Raw genomic sequence first — 20,626 nt, 5'->3', positions numbered from 1 at the left:
CAACTACCAAGGTAACACCTGATAATTAAGGCTTCATAGAAATAAGAAACGGTGCCTGTATTGGTATTTGAATCATGTGTAGTATTGCCCTGCGATGGAGCTTCCTGATTGGTCGATAAAAGGTCTGCGGATTCCAATAGAAGTTTGACCACACTGCTCTGTCATTTACCAAACTGCAAAACAGACTTCATACTATTCACAAGGCTTCTTTCAAGCCCAAGGAACTTTGGGCATGTCTAAGGTCAGGTCAGGGGGTGAATTGCTCCAGACCGGCAAAGCTGTCAATGTAAATAAACACTGATCTCAATGTGTTATCATTTTGGGAAGCACTGCAGATTCTTTCGCTTGTGTCTGTATTGGAAGCAGCACAGTCATGTAAGCAGATCGCTTATGAACTTGTCAAACAATATCAACAGACTTTGACAGACTGGAAACTCAACACAACCCTGTCGGCCATCAACGAAAGGAACGAATGGGTCTGACACCTCCCGCTGCTTGTAATACACTCTCTCTGTCTGTCTGCTGATGGAGGTATTTAACACAGTAGACAGATAGACAGAACACCAATATCTGCAGCACTGGGGTTTCATCTTAGTCACTATCTTAATATTAAAGAGTTTAACCAAGTTTTTAAAACCTACGTTCCCATACGATCAACTGAATAAACCGTGATATGACCTACAGCCATGGCCAAAAGAACGTAGAATTTTAGGACTGAGGCATTATATTTCTATATATATATATATATATAGAATATATATTATATATATATATATATATATATATATATATATATATATGTGTGTGTGTGTGTGTGTATATATATATATATATATATATATATATATATATATATAACTTGGCCGATTGAACCCCAGGAGTTGTGAAATGGTGTGAAAGATGACGAGGGGTGGTAGAGGTGAAACATTTTTATTGCAAAATAACCCATGTTGATTCTATAACAAATTCAGAAATAACAACTTTACAAAAACTAGAAAAATAATGCATATTGAATAAAATGTACTGCTACATAATATTCGTGGTCTTGTACCATATAATATTTAATGCAAAAAGGCCCAAGCTATCCAAGATCCTAGGCTATTATGTACAATATTTGTCTGTAAGTGACGTCAGCGCAAATACCCAATGAAAAATATCAGCGATAAAGGAACAAATGGGAAAAGCATGGAATCAGCTATCCTATACTTACCACTGATATGTTCTTAATGGTGGGATGACAGCAGGGAAAGAAGAGGCAAGTGCTAAAAACCCCCATCACATCAAAGTTTATATTGGTGTTGCTTTTTAATGTAAATGGAAAATACATATCTATAAAAAAAAGCCAGTCGGTGTTATAGGCTCTTTCTCTTTTATTGGTAGATTTTTAGCTGTACTTAAGCAACACAACTGGGATAATATTCTTTGGGAAATATTTTCAAAGCATTTAATGAACTGCTGTTTTTTGACAGAGATGAAATTCATATTAATGATACCAAATGAGAACCAAACACGGCGAGGGTACTTGGGAGATCTATTGCATTACCTAGCTGTTTGGTTACAGTGTTTATAACATTCTTTATAATTACTATTGCTAATCCTTTAATTATTGGTAATTAAAGGAAATTGCAAACAAAACAGGGCTTCCCAGTTTTTAATCCACCTCTAGCAGTTATTATCACAAGACATGTTCAATCAACCAGAAACAAGCTTGCGTGCCATTAAGTTAATTATTTAATAGTAATAAATGCAATCGTGTTTTTTTTTCATTCTTTACGTCAATTTAAAATAAGGGCCTGTTTTTTAAAGCACATCTTGAGCACTAATTGAATTCTAAAACAAATGATCTTAATTTTGTTCTGTTTAAATGTCCTTCCATAACTATTAAAGACTCAACCGTGCAAAATTTAAAAATATAGTACTAAAATAATCTTAAAATCAATAAGAAACGTTTCATCTTCACTGAGAAAGACCTCCAATCAAAGGAAACTAAGCAGGTAACTCCCACATTCATGTCAACCTCCAATCAAAGCCAGCCACCATAGCTTTCAAGACAGGTGTATTTAAACCCCCTCTCTTCACAGCCTGTTTCAATAGCTTTTGAAGATAATTGAATTTAAACCTCCCTCTCCTTGCAGTCTGTATCAATTGTAATATGATCTGTAACGTATAGCAGTGTTTTAATCTATCAGTGTTTGAGTTTAATTATTGTTTAATTACACTATGGATTAACGATGGATTCAAAAACCATGAAAACTATCATCTGTAACTAATACCTATGACTATTACCCAAAACTATTGGATTGATATGTCCTTTATATATGACTAGCTGAAGTACCCGGTGTTGCCCAGGGAAATTCAATATTTCAATATTTCATGCATGACAATGGAAGCCTTTAAGTTCCTATAAGTTACCTATCTTAGGTGCTGCACAATGCGCATGGACACCAAGCTTTTTTTAACTTTATCTAATTTTGGTTCTTGTCATTTTTTTTTTTTTTTTATATTTTTGTTCTTTTTATTTATTTGTTGGTTTTGTGGGTTTCTTTAATTTGAGACACATGGCTACTGTAGTGATCCAGCAATGGGTTTGCTAAATAAAGTAACCCGGAGGACAACATTTTGGATCCACACACAGCCCTCGACCTTCCCCTGGATGAAAGAGGAGGCCGTGCAAAGTTTGGTTTCACTGGAGTCTGCAGGGTCTGTGTGGATAAAGGAACCGACAGACAGACAAACTTTCTTCTTTATACATTGCGATAAAGCTGCGCTTGCACCTGAGTAAGACACATTATGTGTCGAAGCGTGTTGTGTTTGTTTTATCTTTTGTTTTAAAAAATAATAAAAGGTTTTGTAAAACACACTGTAAGATGAATCCGCATATAATTGCAGGCGATCAATTCTGAAAAGAGGAAGAGATGTGTGCGACCAACCTTGTCTCTACGATCATCATCAAGCAAAATATACATGGTATGTCATTGCTGTTAACAATTTCAGCAGAACTCGGCATATATATATATATATATATATATATATATATATATATATATATATATATATATACACACATATATACATACCAATGATATTCCAGGTTTAATTAAAAACAATTTGTTATCATTTAATAATTAATTTAAGGTATACAAAACTTAAAAATAATTTCTTGTATTAATTAAATTATATATGTCCAGTTTGACGTTGTAGGTACAGATGTTCACTCAAAGCTGAGGTTCTCAGAAGCAGTTCACCACCAGTGATAATAACATTTAAACCTTACATCAATTCATTAAATTAACTAGAGTTATAAGAAGTTACTGCACTGCCATTTGTCATTGTTGTTTCCTGGTTGCCATGGACCCGGCGCGTGTAATCTGAGGAGCTGAAGAGCTGTGTGTGTGTGTGTGTGGAGAAATCCGTGCTGCATAAAGATTTGAGAAGGAAAAAGTGTCTCTCCTGTTTTTTGACTGCTCCCGCTGAAATGCTACAGCATTATGATGTGTATACTGTTACTGAAATGGTCTGACTGTGGTAGTTCTATGTGTGACATGCTGTACAAGTGTATTGTTGTTTGTTCTTTTTTCTGCTATGTACTGTACAGTGCTTTGCGCTATATAAATGTAATAAATAAATAAATATATAAATAAAGACATTTTTGTTTATTTTTTCCTTGTCCTCAATGAGCCACCATTGTTTTATCATGGAACTCTGCATACTGTACTGGGTACAGTTATTGAATTGGTTGCAATAGTCACTGAAGCATGTGTCCATGACTAAAATAGTTGCAATGTGGAGGATCTTATTGCTCACAAGCTGATTTACAATTTCACTGTCAATTAAGGAGGTGGCAACACAAATGCTTTCACTGTAATTCATTAGAAACTGCTAAAGCTGTACAGTCCCCTATTGGGTGTTTGATTTACTGCAAGTGCTTGGCGGGACAGGAGGAGGGGGGGGGGAGCGTGGAGCAAAGCAAGGAGCTCCAGACTTGGTTAGAGTGGTGTGTGAACGATCGCAGAGTGATCATTTTCAATAAATATGCCAACATGATCTCACCTTGTTATTGTAGGCACTTCCATTTTAACTAACACCTCTGCAGGGAGCCCAGGATTTACTGGGTATTTTTTTTTTCTTTCGAATTGGTAAAGTCACGCTTGGTTCCCAGGCTGTGGTCTGGTGGGCTAATGAACTTCTCTGGGTTTGACAGCACTGAGGGTATAGTTCAGTGAAACCTGTGAGGCAGTCATTTATATATAGGCTTGCTCCTTAATACATCTCTCCACTTTTCAGATTATTAATATATCTGAGGGTCTTCATTGGAACCTATTCATTATACAGCAGGTTTCACCACTTTCAGTTTGCAAGTCATTTCTGCCAAGCTGAGCAGCAAAGATACTATTATCCATTCAACAATAGTAAAGCATCAGGTATGACTGACATTTGCTGTAATTTTCCTTAGTTTGGATATCTCTGCTCTGGCTGCATTTGGTCAGCTGCTGGTCAAAAAAAAAAAAAAAAAAAAAATACACTGAAAATTATCAAATAAATGTGTCCTTCTTTATGCATGATATAACCCTAACCCTAACCCTAACACCTAACCCTAACCCTTACCCTAATCCTTTTCTGATACAATTGTCCACTTACATTTATTGTGCAAAGAGACGTACATGTTAAGTACATTGTAACTATGCATACTAACATTGTAACAATGTGTAAGTATACATGCATTCACTAACTACCATGTAAATACACAGTAATTAGAGACACTTCATGTAGTTTATGTGTCACCAATTCTGGGAGTCTTTACTCCATGGATAAATGAATTGTTATCTCTGACAATTGAGACAAACTTGACATGATTAATAATAATAATAATAATAATAAGAAGAAGAAGAAGAAGAAGAAGAAGAAGAAGAAGAAGAAGAAGAAGAAGAAGAAGAAGTAGCAACATGGGATATGCAATTAACAAGAATCAACTGTAATATGACTCAACATGATGCGCTTCAGGAAATGTTTAAAGATAGATTTCAGTGTCTCTTAATAAATTCAGTAGATATTGAACATTTCACCAACCTAATCGTTTGTGTTTACAATTAGAAAACCAGGAACTTGAGCCCTCATACTAATTTTTTTTTTTTTTTACTAGAGGTATTCGGGGTATTCTAAAGGTTTTCTTGCATTCATCTGGAGTTTTTTTTTTTTTTTAATCTGGCAACACTGGACAGCAGCGCTACAGATGGGAGGATTCATTTATTCATTCATTTATTCTTCTGTCTTTGTAATAAATTGAACTGCATACATATCCAGCAAACGCTCATTTAGTTTACATTACTGGTTTCTGTATTTTAATAAATAATAATTTTTATTTTATATAGTGCCTTTCATAGTGGATCACCATCACAAAGCACTTTACAAGATACAAGACTAGGGTGAATGAACTATGCATCAGCTGCAGAGTCACTCACAACAACATCTCACCCAAAAGATGGAGCACAAGGAGGTTAAGTGACTTGCTCAGAGTCACACAATGAGTCAATGGCTGAGCTGGGATTTGAACCCGGGACCTCCTGGTTATAAGCCTGTTTCTTTAACCACCATTCATGCATTCGAGTCACGCAATGACACTTCATTTATCCACGGATTTCATACATCCGTGATCCTTTATCTCCACAAATGGAGTTCCACTGTACTTATAATTATTAACATTAGTCTAGTGTTTAAATTCAGTAACCTCTATTTATCGTTTTATGCTGAAATACACACACACACACACACACACACACACATATATAGTAAGGGACTGGTTGATTAGAAAATGGACAATGTAAACTAACTGGTTGGTAAACAAAGTAATTAATGTGAAGTGTTTGGGATGAAAAACTAAAGGTGGGGTAATGAATACACCGGTAAATGGTAATGGTGTGTTAAATAAGGGAGAATTAAAAGTAATTAAATCGAGTTTAAAATAAATACTTATTGTGCAGAGACAAAACTTGGGGGCATTAGGGCCATGTGGCAGCTACTGGAGTTAGGGGTTGGCTCCAGTTCATTATTCAATTGTCTTTAACAATGTAATGGTTTAGCGTTTAAAAACTCTGTGTTTGTGGGTGTTGAACGAGGGAGAGCGTATGGAGTTTGGTTGGTGACTGTGAGGGTGAATGGAGGAAATTATTTGGAATTGATTTACTGGTAAACGAATACTGAAACAGGCATTTGGTTAACGGCTTTGGATTGTGAATTGGTTTTGGTGACGAGGGAACAGGCCTAGCCTGCCTCGTTATTAGTTAAAGAAAGAACTGTTTAGGTAGGGCCCGAGATCGGGTTAGGTTTTGTTTTGTTTATTTTCTTTTGTTTGTAAATAACAAACACACGCTAAGGCGTTTTCTCGCATCCTGTGTCATAAAGTGTTTATTTGGAGAAGGAAAAAACGGAGAGAGGGCAAGCCGTCTGATGGATCTGGTCTGGATTTATCCCTAAACGTTAACACAGCACCAGCCACACACACTGGAGCTGGTTCAGTGCCCAGTAACTCATTCCTCATTCTGCGGATTCACATTCTTCATAATGAGGCCACCAGGTATCCATAAAACCCTGAACTGTATGCCTGTGCAGAATCAAGGGCACCTGCACAGGAAATACAGGGTGGGCAGGGGTCACTCAAATAGAATAAGATGAATAACAATTGAACTGAAAGATTACAATATAGGCAATTTGGAGGAATATCTGGTGATTAATTAAAAAAACAATTCATCTGCTTCTATTTAATTTCAATGCACACAGATGAGTAGCAGATAGATGCTGGTAGATGCTTCGGACTAACACAGATGTGTTTGGTAATAAAATGCATTTATCAAGGCTTCAGGTTTCATATGGACTATTTACAGCCAAAGGTAAAGACACAGCTTTTTCATTAAAACCCAGCATGTTTTGTTTTGGCTATAAACATCTCAACATGTTCATCTTTAATAGAATGCTGTGGGGATTTCAGCATTAAATATGTGATCAGGATAATTTTAAGACTGCAGAGTTAAATCTGAATACATTCATAATAATTACATATTGAAATTCATTAATAAAGTTGATACCAAGTGATTGATGTTCAAATTATTCACAATCGCAAGCATTTCTTAACGCAAAGACTTTGTTGAAATGTTTGTCAACAATTTGTATACGTTTCTTTTAGTGTTATATTTTAGCATGGCCAGTTCAAATCTGACAGTATAGAACAAAACTTCAACATATAGGGAACGTGGGGGAAAATATGAACAAACTGGATAATAAATAAAGGAATTATGGCTATTATACAAAAGGGACCAAAAAAATAAAAAAAACGTATTTATTGAAAATGTGCAAAAAAAAGAAACAAAAACGCATTGAAATTATTCGTCCCAGGCACCCTGATCATGTGACACAAGATGAGGCTGTTTACTGTGGCTTGAATGGCCAGCAAGGTGGCAACCAGGGCTACATAACCCTAAACAGCTCTGGTCTCCTACGTCTGGTCCACAAACACAAACCAATATACAGTACATATTCATCGGAAAAAAAGGTTCTTGTGCCTTCATTGTTGCCGTTTCTCTTATTTTGTAAAGATTTTGTGTGAAAAGGTTTGTTTACTGCACCGAGGTAGGTCTGTCTTCAGCGCAGCAGTAACATTGCAAAACACTCGCGTTCAAGACTATCTCCTAATATAATCACCTAGGTCATTTGAATCTGAAGGAGCATTTCTCCCCCTACATGCAAACTATATGTAAACTCAAATTGCCCAAAAGGTACCACCAAAATGGCAAAAAGGCAAGAATTATTGTTATATTTGCATGTAAACCAAGCCATTGAGTCCTTTAACCCTTTGTAGTCCTGTGATGGACCAGGTCCGACATTTCAATTTTCCCTTTCCAGTCCGATGTCAGACAGGGTCCGACATCATCATAAAGATGTAAAGCACAGATCTAGTCGTTTTTCTCCGGAAAAAGCAGAGAAAACCTTTCAAATGCCGAGTGAGACCTATAGGAGCCGAATGAAGCCGAAAAAAGGGCATATCTGATAGCCCCATGCACCACAGAGATAACACGGAAACTAACAAACGAGATAGCTGCTTATTCACTCAGAGAATATCACGCACATTTACAGAGCTTGTTGAGATCTTATAGTAATAGAATAATGACTTGGATAGCATTATTGAGGAACTTGGTGATAAAACGAGTGATCAGGAGAGGATTTATCAGTATGCACGTCTATAAAGTGGTATGTGAAAAACACAGAGAACAAGGGGTGGGGCTTGACTGGAGCTGCAGTACTGAGTGTCCTTTTGCAATGCAGTGCCTTAAACCTGTCTTACTCAGAAAAAATATTTTAAACAGAGTGTGTAAAATAAACAGTGAATGTGAAAATAAAATGGACCTGACAAGCACTGAATAAAAGGACCGCTAAGGGTTAATAGTGATATACAACAGATAGTGTGCACAAGGTTCTGTCATTATACAAACTCCCAACAACAGCTAAGGAGACTGAAGGTCGATGGTTGTCTTCCCATTCCCAAGCCAATCGCCTCTTTACATCCAAGAGCTCTGCAATGGAAATCAACAAGCTGCCAACCTTTGGAGGACAAGACCAGCCCTGCAAGCAACTGCTTGAGCTCACCAGGCTCCTGGGCCAGTGCACTGTGACACGGTGAGGAGAAACAGTGTCAGAGCCAACACCATGCTCCCTGTGGAATCCCCATTGAAGATAGACAACTTTGCACAGCCAGAAACCAGCGCTTCAGTGATTGTATGACTCGCCCTGCACACCGTGCTGTCACAACTTTATCAGGTGAACCTCTCTAGAATCCTTTTAACTGGTAAATTAGACCATGTGAATGCTCAATTAAACCATTAATCACGTATCCAGTAGATCCTGAATGATGTGTTAGTAAAAGGACCAGGACTGTAGCACTGAGCAATGAAAAGGTTAAGCATTAGTGGAGACTATTTCAAAGTGGACGGGACTCGGAGTGAAACCTCATCCAATCCTTGTGGTTTCAGTGTGTTTCTTCTTGTATTGCTAATGTAACAGCTGCAAGCAGTCGCCCTCTCCCACTCCCTTCTGTAAATGAGTTGGAACTCTTAATGGCCAGTATACTGTTAAAGGAATTCAATACATTATATTAATGCCCCCTCTCTCAGGATTTTTGATAGCCTGAACCCATTTATTAATGCTATTAAAAAAACATCAAAGATACTTCATCCAGATGTTGACTGCAGCAATCCACTAATGATCTGAGTGAAATGGCTTAATAGCAGGATATATTGTTAACCTTTCTCTTTCATTATTATTATTATTATTATCATTATTATTATTATTATTATTGAGACCAAAATTGCTAATAACCCTTATAATAATGGATGTCTATATTTATTACCTGCGACAGCCATTTACCCTATTCAGGCCCCTTGCTTTTTGAATATTTTGGTTCCCCAGTATGGAAAATCCTCTACAAGAGAAGTGGTACCCCAAACACTGCCCATCTACTTCTAATGCTTGAATGATGATGGTAGGGTGATTAGTTGACTACCAGTTTCCGAGGTCAATTCCCACTTTACAATTTGACTGGTCGACTATTTGGTGAGACTTCTAGTACTAGGTAGGATATTTGTTCTTCATTTCATCCCCTAAAAATGTTGTCTCTGCTCATGTGAACTACTAGAAAATGGATAACATTTTGGGGTACCACAGCACTTGTGAGACAGCTTACATATTAAAACAGTGTATTTGAACAGGAGACTAATATCTGGAGATATGATCTGAGATATTTAGGGGTTTATTCATCATCAAAAGTTGTGTTGTGAGCATCGTTAGAGCTGTTCAACACATTGGCCAGAATGTCTGTCATCTTGACTTCAGTATAATTTTTATGTCAAATGTATGAACAATAAAAGCATATCAAAGTGTTGCAAAGGACAGAGAAAATTATAAAAACCATTGACAAATATAGTAAAAACCAGAACAGCTTTTTGATATGCATTGTGGCAAAGTGGTGTATTCTTTGCAATGCTTCAGGGACTTTTTCACCACACAGACCTGTTTAAATTCCTGCCTGTCTAATTACAGGCAGGTGTCCCTAATTAAATTAGTGCCAGGTGATTTCCATCCTGGCTAATACCAAAACCAGGGCATTCTGGGGGATATAGTCCCATTATTCTCCAGGACTATAGCTTTCCTCCCCCTACTCTGCCACAGTATGCTAATGTACCACAACATACTACAGGGCTTCCCAACCCTGGTCCGGGGGGCCCCTTGTGTATTCTGGTTTTCATTCCAACTGAGCTCTTAATTACTTAACTAAACTCTTAATTGAACTAATAATTTGCTTAAACAGACATTTTTTACTTGTTTTCAGCTCTTAAACAGTTGCAGATTTCAAGTTAGGTATAACATTTAATAAATAGGTTTAACTCTGCAACTTTTTAGGAGCTGAGAACAAACAAAACGGTCTAAGCATATTATTAGTTCAATGAAGGGTCTAGTTAAGTAATTGAGAGCTCAGTTGGAATGGAAACCAGAAGACACAGGGGGTCCCCGGACCAGGGTCGGGAAGCCCTGACATACTATCATGGTGGCCCCACTCAATGCAATAACAATGTTTTGTATCCATTTTCAGAGTATATAGCAGGAAAGATCACAGGTTACTTGAAACTGTTTAATGAAAAGTCTATGAATGGATCAGCATGGCTTTTATTTAGTCAGCCTCAATAAACATCCAGGATTAATCACCCAAGTGCCCTATATTGAGACTAACGTAACTGGCTTACTATTTTCTTATTATTTATTTATTAGCAGACTCCTTTGTCCTGAGCGACTTCAGCTGTTACAAAATACCACAATACAAAATACAATAAAATCAGTATAAGTAAGATCAAATTCAAATGAGAGAATAAAAACAAAACAGTAAATAATTATGTTTTAGAGTGATTGCGGCTAAAAGCAGTTAAAATTTAAACATGTTTGGTTATAAATTACATTAAGAGCAAGTAGTAAATACTTCTAAGTACAGTAAATGAATAATAATGATTTCAAATAAGATCACAAATAAAAAAGGAAAGAGGGGACTTGATCGAGTCTTTAAAATCATAAATCTAAAACACTGGAAACATTAATAAAAAGATGAGATCCTGTGAATTTAAATGAGCTCCCCCCAGTAGAAAGAATGGTGTGCCTTGACTGGACGAATGGCATTTTCTCATTTCCAAACTGTTCTTACTTGTGAATGAAGTGGCCAGATGTCAAAAGGGGGCGATTGTCTTGTTGACCTCTGTCACTCCAGGTGAACGCAGTGATCATCTGCCTCCTGTGAAGCTTCCACCAGGACACTCACAGCAAACAAAGATGAGTAATTGAGATGGAGTTTTACTGGTTGAAACATTTAAAACTTGAATAAATAACACACCGCACCATAAATAACACAATGTTCGATTTCTACACTGCTTTTCATATTGAGACACATTTTTTTATAACATGTTTAAGAAAATCTAACAATTGAAAAGAGCAGAACTATAAAATAATAAAAACCGAGAAGGCACAAGGAGCAGGATTTAGAGGCTTGTTTGAATAATAAGGTCATACACGTCTTATTAGCTTCCAGGCATTTAGCAACAACAACCCACCTAGTTCATCAATGACATGTATCACCATAATATGTAGCTAGCTATAATAAAAGGCTGCTCTATATAACCCACATGCCCGCTGTGTAGGTTGAGTCTCCTACACTGTGAGGCCCAGGGTATTTGACATTGCTTTTTAATCTCTCCTGTATAGAGTGCGTTGGCACAATTAAGTGCTGAGTGATGAAATTAGACCTCAAAGTGCTCTGCCTGTGACTCGTGGGGTGGGGTTGTGAGAAAGAGGCTGGAGAGGGAGGGTCCATTCCTTCTCCCAGGGGGTAAATCAAATTCTGCTAGGCCGGGACCAGCTCATGATAAACAAGTTTTCAGTTGAATGCCCTATTATTAAAGGCAGTGCTTTTGAATGCTGAATGTCTATTCACCAGTGATGTGCAGTTAGAACAGTATATATTTTGGAAAGCACATGTATAAAGACACACATGTTTGGGTTATATATACTTTGCATGCAAATGTAAAATTAGAAACATAGGGAAGTTGTGGATAGAAATGTACAGGGTTGTACTTTTGCAGAATAGCCAATATATATACGAGTCATCACTTTGGACTGATTCTTATCATGCATCTGTATTTTGTGCTTTTTTGCATGGGAAGCACTTTGTAACCAAGCAGAAACTCAGTGCAGAAGGCAAATGAAACCCAACCTCACCCAGTCATTGGGCATTGGTAGTAATGGATGATGCTTTTTGACATGGAATCTCGCTATTGAGGCTAGTCAAGGGACCAAGAAAATACCGTTGACACTCGGGTGAAGTGGTGACCTTACTATAGTCTTTTTACTGAGGTTTTACTTCAAACATTTAACACACAAGCAAGGTGCCTCAGTGAGGGAAAACAAGCAATTACTCTTTAAATATACTACAGTTATCTTGTCCCCAAAACTGTTCTGTTATGATAGCTGGTGTTTCTGGCTGAAGAGGGTTTTCAGTGTACCTTTGTTTACATTTTATAGGTTTTAGCTAACAGAGCATTGCAATGAAGTTGTTAATCACCATGCCTTTAACACGCTTTCACTGTGCTTCCCTGTGTGTATTGTAGCTATGATCTGAGCATGCTTTATCTTGCTTTACCAATCTTTACTTTGCTGTTACAATAACCGAACGTCACTTGCAATACTTAAAGATAAAGTAAGAGTTTCTCTTAGGTTGTCAACCTTTTCAACTAGGTAGAGCAGTTGCTGGACAGGAATAATATTAACCCCACATACTCTGAAGAAGTCCATTCAATTCCAAATCCTAAAATAAAGAAACCTGAACAGATAATAATTGTGAAAAATCTGGAGGTAAACTAACAACCGTTGGAACCAGAATCCTGTTAACCTCACAGCTACAGGGCCCAACTTCCCATCGGCTGACAATGAGGAAAGACTTGGGTGAAGGTAGGATGTGAGAGATGGGAGGCTGGCTTAACCCTCTTATCATTTTCAGAATTTAGGTACATCTGTTATGTTTTGGGTCATATAGACCTGATGCAATTTCAAAGTAATTTAAACAGACTTAAATTGATTAACTGTTTTGATTTGCAAAGGTTTTACTCTTTTATGCTCTTTTAGTCCAGGAACTGTGATTAAACTTCTTTGACTGGCAACCTGGGAGCTCCTCATTTTGGAGTGTCTTTATCAGTGAGATGCTGTTGCAATACTGACAGTGAAAATTAGGCTCTGCCTTGTAGATTTATATATTCTTTGTTTTTTAGTTTATAAATATCTCCAGACAGGTGCAGTCATTTCCAGAGATAATAACACAAATATAGTAATAATAATAATAATAATAATAATAATAATAATAATAATAATAATAAATAATAATAATAATAAATTGAAGAAGTTTGTTTTATTCCTGCAAACAAATCTACATAGATAAATATCATATCATAAAATATTATACATAAAATGAAAAGAAAAATAGCATTTAAGCTAATTGGAAACTAGAGTCGGGTCAAATAGACCCGAAACCTAATAGGAGGGTTAAAAGACTTGCTCAGTTGTCTTTATTTCATTTAGAAATAGTGGCATGTGGATTTTTCTAAACAACATAAGGCTGTATAGTTCATCATCAGTGTGGCAACAGGGGATTCATATATCCATCAGTGGAGTTCAATTCAAACGCAGATTTCTTCTAACAAAAGGCAGTGTCTTGAGCTATTGTATGAAGCAGTCTTTGGTCTGCAGTGCCAGATGCAGTCTCAAATCACAGAAGTGGCTTTAACCTTTTCACTACCAAACTAGCACAATACCCCCTAGTGTGCCACGGTAAAACACATCATATTAAACTTTCAGCATTTTACAACCAATTAAATGAAACTATTGATATAAACTGAAAGAAAAGACTTTGATACAGCAGTGAATTTTGAACAGAATATCAGAAACTTCCAAATAGACTTTTGCCTGCTTGAATCCTAAGTTTCAGTAACAGTGCTAATGGAACACAACCTATGTAGTAGACTCCATTCTTTCAGTGTTTATACAGTAAGATAAACAGTGGTCTCATTGTATTGGTTTATAAGTTAATGCACAGTTGACCCAGTCTTTTGTTATGGGCAAGAGGACTTAGAGGCAAACCTGAATGTGAAAACAAACAGCATTCTTATACCAAATGAGACAGGATGGACTGTACGTATTTACTTATTATAAATCATGTTTTAATTTTTTTTTTAAATGTGCATTTCATGCCGCTATCCATGTCTTTAGAATGTTTCTGTCAATTGGTCATCTACTGTGCATGAGGGCACTTAAAATAAGAACAGCTGGACTGTTCTGAAATCTGGCATTCATGGTTTACAATACGGGTTACAACCTGAAATGAGAAACCCTCTTAGTAATGAATGTTTAGGACCACACTTGACCTTTTCTTAGGCTTTGAATGAAGAAGCTGTGAAATGATCTGGTCCATCCGGGCTGGACTGTGTTTGATGTGAGGAACGCAGGCTTGCTCTAGCATTGTATCATGAGCTAAAAGATCAGCTTGTACTGCTGGACAATGAATGCTGGCCACCCCACCCTGCACTGCTGGCTTTACATTGTACCTCAGTCCCTGAGCAGCTGCTTCAGAAGGCTATTCAGTTTCCCTATAGAGATCTGAGATGAGTCCAGCAGCCCGCACCTTTTATGTGCCATAGTAAGAGATACTCTGATCCTGGGGTGTGTATCACAGTCCCAAAGAGTTTGGAAGAAACATATTAAATTCAATGATAAACTAAAAGTCTTCAATGTTGCAATGAGTTTTGGGTAACACTTTATATTCGGTGTCTCTAATAACGATGCATTTACATAATAGTTACTTAGTAAATGCATGTGTATTTACACATAATTAAATGTTACTATGCAGTTACTATGTATTTAATGTGTATTTTTTTTTTTTTTGCACAATATAACCTTATTCCTAATCCTTGCAACTATGTACAATAACAGTGTAAGTATGTGTAAGTACACAGGTATTTACTAGATAACCACTATGTAGATAAACAGTAATTAGAGACACTTAATGGTGAGTGTTACCCAGTTTTGGTTCACACACTTATAACAGGATGACGTGGTATCCACCTGCAGTCAATAACTGTGGTTTTGTATAGAGATTTTCCATTTGCTTACTACCAAAGGAAGAAATACATCTGAGCACCTGCAGTGAGTGGTCATTTCTAAAACACTTCACTTCCGAAATTCGGCTTTCAGCCTGAGAAATAATGATGTAAACAGAAACAGCCATAAAACAATATGATAACTACAAAAGAGGCCAAGTTAAACAAGACACAACTGGGCCAAACTGGGGCAATACCCTAGATTTTCCATTAAATTGAGTCCTGCACAGGTAGTCATAGTCGTTTTACTCCATTCTTGACTGCAGTAACTATGATTTGCAACTCCTTACATTTCTTAGCAACTGAAATATGGAGGTATTCTTGAAGAAAGATGGTCTTGCTGTCTTTTCTCAGTTAGTGTGCATATCATATATCTGAAGTCTAATGTGCTTATTACTCAGAATGACACAGAGTGATGAATTATTCTGCTGATCACTTTAACCATTGACTTTTGGCAACCCAGCTGGAGAAATTCAAACCAGCAGGCCCTTTAAAAGGAAAATAAACAGCATAATGCTTTAATGGTAATGTCTGAACATTACCATTAATGTTCTACCATTAACGTTCTGCCATCCTTCAGAGACAACATGCTTCATTCCATTAATTATTACAGGGCAATATCAAGTAACACTTTAATTGGTAACACTTTAGTTTAGGGATCAGTTATAAGTGGTTATAAACAATAGCAAAAACAAAAAAACGGCACAAGTGCAAAGATGTATGGGCTATGCTCGAACTTGGTATGATTGAGCCTTCCAGGAGCGAGTGGTGCAGTCCAATTGTGATAGGGTCCATAAAGGACGTCACTAACTGCACTGCGTTGATTTATGTAAGGTAAATGCTACTGCCAAGTTCAATGCCTACCCCATGCCTCGGCTCGACAAGCTTCTCGATAGACTGGACTCGACTCTGGACCTTACGAAGGGATACTGGCAGATCCCTTAACCCACAGTTCTAGAGAGAAAACCGCATTTTCAATTCCTGAAGGGCTGTTCCATTTCACAACCATGCTGTTTTGGCTACATAGTGTGCCTGTTGCCTTTCAGAGACTGATGGACCAGGTCTTACACCCACATCGTGAATATACGGCATCAGACCATTGGAATACAAATAAAATAAAATTGCACCTGGAGTATCATTGTCTGTCTGTTTATTGACCACCGCTGCATTCCTGCACACTGTTAACTACTTTGTCACAAAAGGATGTGTAACAGGGCAGGGAGGGGGTTAAAATTATCCCTGAAAAACACATGTGAAATTAGTTAATTGTTAATTATCACCTGCACTTGGCAAATCATTGTAAATTTGAGCCAGGTGCAGAGTATAAAAGGAGAGCAGTTAGTCTCTCTAAGGTCTCTGCTATGTGAAGAGTCCTAACTGTGTGTCGAAGGAAGAAAAGGTACTGTGTGTTCTTTTTTAAACAAAAAAGTGTTTAATTGTAAACGTGTGTGGTTTTGATTGTTTTCAACAGGTGAACAGCTTAGCTGTCCTGTTTAATAGTTAGGGTGTTACTGACAATGTTTAGCAAGTGCTTGTGCCAAGGTGTGTTGCAGTGCGCAGGTGTAGAGGTGAGGCAGTGTTCAAGATAACAACAGACAACAAAGTACTGGTGAAATGGTGGTTTTAATTTGTAATCCAATAGTCTGATGATAACAGTAAACAATAAATGGAGGACTGGCAGTGCACAACAATGTGTACTGCTCAGCTAAATAAACACAAGGATCAGTCCCAAAATAATAAGCACAGTATTTAAACACACAAACACAAGTCCAAGCCCAGGGTGAGTGCTATTAGTGATGCAAATAGAATTTATCTGTGAACAATGGTGTAGTTTTGTCTGGGTTTGTGCTGGCCTTAAGTGACAGCTCCGGATCATGTTAGCCCTCTAATAAATAACAAACAATTAGAACTGACAAAACAAACACTAAAGACTCACAGTAATATTTTGCTTGTCCTTTAGTGTTCTCTTAACCATAAGCAAATCACCTAGCCACACCCCTATTTGTACCTTCAGTCATGCCCCCTTGGTTAGCAAGTGCAGTAATTTCTCCTCCAATCCGCAGTTGCCACATCACTTTCCTTCTGGGGCGATGACTTAATGTACTGCAGCTGTGCCCCCTTTCTAGATGGGCGAATTCCACCTAACCCTGTGAATGAATTGTCAGGGCTTCCAGTCCAGGGCACTCTGTTCTAGTTACACTGCGTCCTCACAGGTCAAGAGGAAAATTTATCACCAAGAATCATTCTGTTTCTGTCACAGTGCTCCGAAAATACAAAAATACAGAGCAAATGTACTATGGGAAATTTTTATAAGGGCTGTCATACAAATAGTTTCAAATTTCATTTTCATAGTTTGTTTTTTACCAGCATCGTTTCAGTGAAAATGACACAGACCTGAACTTTCAAAAGAGCAGTTTATATAATTAAAGTAGTGTCCATCTTTCCAGTAGAAGCTAGAAAACATGTTGAACAGTAATGCTATTGAACGTTAAAATAGAAAGATCAAAACTGATTAGAAAACAAGAATTACAAAACCACAACAGACAGCAACAACAAGGAAGCAGCCGATCAGAAACCAAGCGCTGTGTTCTGTTGTTATTTAGATAATGTTGCTAAGCAGCTGTCACACAGTCCTGATGCAATCTGTTAAACAATGTATAAAAGAGTCTTGACACATAACTCAGTTAATACCCCATTACTTTGCCCCACCTCTGGGCGTAGGTGTTATCTGTAACAGGAGAGCACCATTCTACGCAGTATGACCCAGCACAGGTTGTATGTTGATTCAGTTCATTTCTACGCTGCAAGACCTGTGCCTAGTATCCATCAGTACCCTGTGGTGATCATGCCTCAAACCTGCCCTGACATTATCCTTTCTTTCAGCTCTTAGGGACTTTTATAGCAGTTGATTAGATTGATGGCTGTGTTACAAATACCTTGTTTGACTTTTGACCAAAGCCGGATTAAGACACTGTTAGACAATAAAGATGAACGTTGTTGCATTAGACCTTAACAACGACAGTATTACGTATGAAAAAACAAAAAAACAAAACAACTAGGTTCAGATTTTAAAGTCAGTTCTAGAAATATTCAAGAAAACAACAGCACAGTAATTGCAGACATCAGTGTGTCTACAAATGCAGTCAGCTGTTTTGTTTGTGTTGATTACGAGTGACACCCAGCAAGCAAGCAATGCTTGTCCCATTATGATAGAAATTCCTAAGGGCCTTCTTTAGCACAATATATACAATTTCTCATAATCACCGCTCTTAAAGGAGCTGTGTGTCTGTCTTTCTGTACGTCATTTCAGAATTGTGCATCTAAAGAAAGAACTGCTTGTACAATAGTGATAGAACTAAGGACCTTCTTCAGCTCAAATTATTGAGTGGATCATAATTTCAGCACTTCCTATCTTGTTGTAATGACTCTAATCTTGAGCTTAGTGCTGAGGTGGGGAAGAGGAAGTCATTGACATACTTGTTTTGTTGGTGAGATAAGCTTGGGGCCCTTATTTGCATGAACCGGCCTGGATCGTTGCCAATCTGTGAGTCACTGAACTCCTCTTCCAAACCTGCAGATACAAAGCCTTGAATACGCATACAGCCTCACAAGGTCGCATTGAATATGTATTTCACTGTAAGTCTGCAGCCACTTTCTTCAGCAATTTATTTTATACATCCTATTTCTGATGCTTTTCATCATTTCTTTCTTTTTGGCTTTTGCCTCCACCGCACTATTAATTCCCATCCTGTGCAACAGGTATTAGGGCCCCATGAGCTAAGCCTGAAGATCCTAGTCTGGCTCCTTGTGCCTTCAGGATGTGGGGGTCTAATACCTGCTACACAGAAAGAGAGTACATTTATATTGTTGTTGACATGGTAAATGGACTGTAACTGAGAAAGTTTCACATGTTAAGAAATCTAAAACAAAATGAGAAACATTTTCGCCTTGGATGTATGCTTCACCCTGGTGTGTAACAATTGCAAGTTGCCCAATTAAAAAGCAAGCATGTTGACAACTATAATCTCAAAAAAATATATAGATCTTATAAAGGATATTAGAAATGGTAGCTTCTGAAGAGTGTAAACTGTTGTTTGTGTTGCATCCTCAGTTACAAAAACAGCACTGTTAAAACCAAGAACTGAAATGTGCGGTTTTGGAAGAAACATGTGTTATAGCAAATATGTATTATTACCATCTGGTTTTACACTGGGCTACGTAAAGCTCTCAGTTTGCATGCCTTGCTGTCAGGAAGTTTGTTACACTTGCACTTTCTGGGTTATTTCACCTCCAGTGTGAAAGCATGGCACTGGCTACATAGTGTGTCAGTCAAAAGGAAAGAAGGCGCTGGAGGGGGGGGGGGTTGGGGGGGGGCAATTTCATCCTCCAGGTGACTAAGGAGGTGCAACTCAATCTGAAAGCAAGGCTTGCAAACAGTGTCAGATGTTGTACAATACAAATACACGTTTGTAAATCAAGGTTTCTAAATCACAAAGTGTGTGCTGGGTGGCAGGGCTGAGAGGTTAGACCTCCCTGCCTGCATTATTGATGTGCAGCAGGTGCCCAGGTGTCAACTGAAGAAGTAATAATCAGTTAACCCTGGTCGCCTGCATTTAAAAAGAGGCTGACAAGCCTGTTTCTTTGTTCTGCTTTTGTTTGTTCCTGTCCTTGTGTACCAGTGTGAAGAGTCATGCCAGGGTGGATAATCAAAGAGAGCAGACTAGTGAACCAAACCACTGCGAGTTTCGCCGGGAGCCTTCGGATTTTAGGGTAGGGATTAATTTAGGGGATATTAATCCTGCCCCAGTTTATTTAGTCTGTGAAGGGAGAAGGTTTCTGGAACAGGACCTCCCTTTTAGTGGGAGGAGAGCGTGGCCCGTGTTTGGCCACCTTTTGTTTTATTAGCTGTTTTACCCATTGTGTTTTGCTTTGCATTTTTGTAATTATTTACATGTGAGTATTTGCTTCTGCACTAGGGCTACCATTGCTGATACCCTAGTGGCGGTCACCAGCCACTGCACCTGACTGTGATTTCATAAAACCTGGCAGCCTGAGTGGCATTCCAACTTCAACCCCTCTGTGTCCCTCTCGTCTCTCAGAGGATGCCCACACAGATACAGAACGCCCCTGTTATAGAACTATATTACAAACACCAGAGAGAATCAAAACAGACACAAGTGCATACAATATCCAGGAAAGTGTATCGGGCAGTACCAGCATAAAACATTACAGCCTAATTCAGAGAGACAGCGGTCTGTGTTGCATCCATCACTTCAAGACATTCTGTAACCTGGAGACTGATGTGACTCAATGCTGTTTAGCTAATGAGAAGAACGTGTATAGGAACACTTAGAAAATAGGATCAATAGGTGATACATTTTACAGAACTGAAGCGCTTA

This window comes from Polyodon spathula, chromosome 28, assembly GCF_017654505.1.
Source record: "Polyodon spathula isolate WHYD16114869_AA chromosome 28, ASM1765450v1, whole genome shotgun sequence".
NCBI classification, from domain to species: Eukaryota; Metazoa; Chordata; class Actinopteri; order Acipenseriformes; family Polyodontidae; genus Polyodon; species Polyodon spathula.
This window is presented reverse-complemented; position numbering follows the sequence as displayed.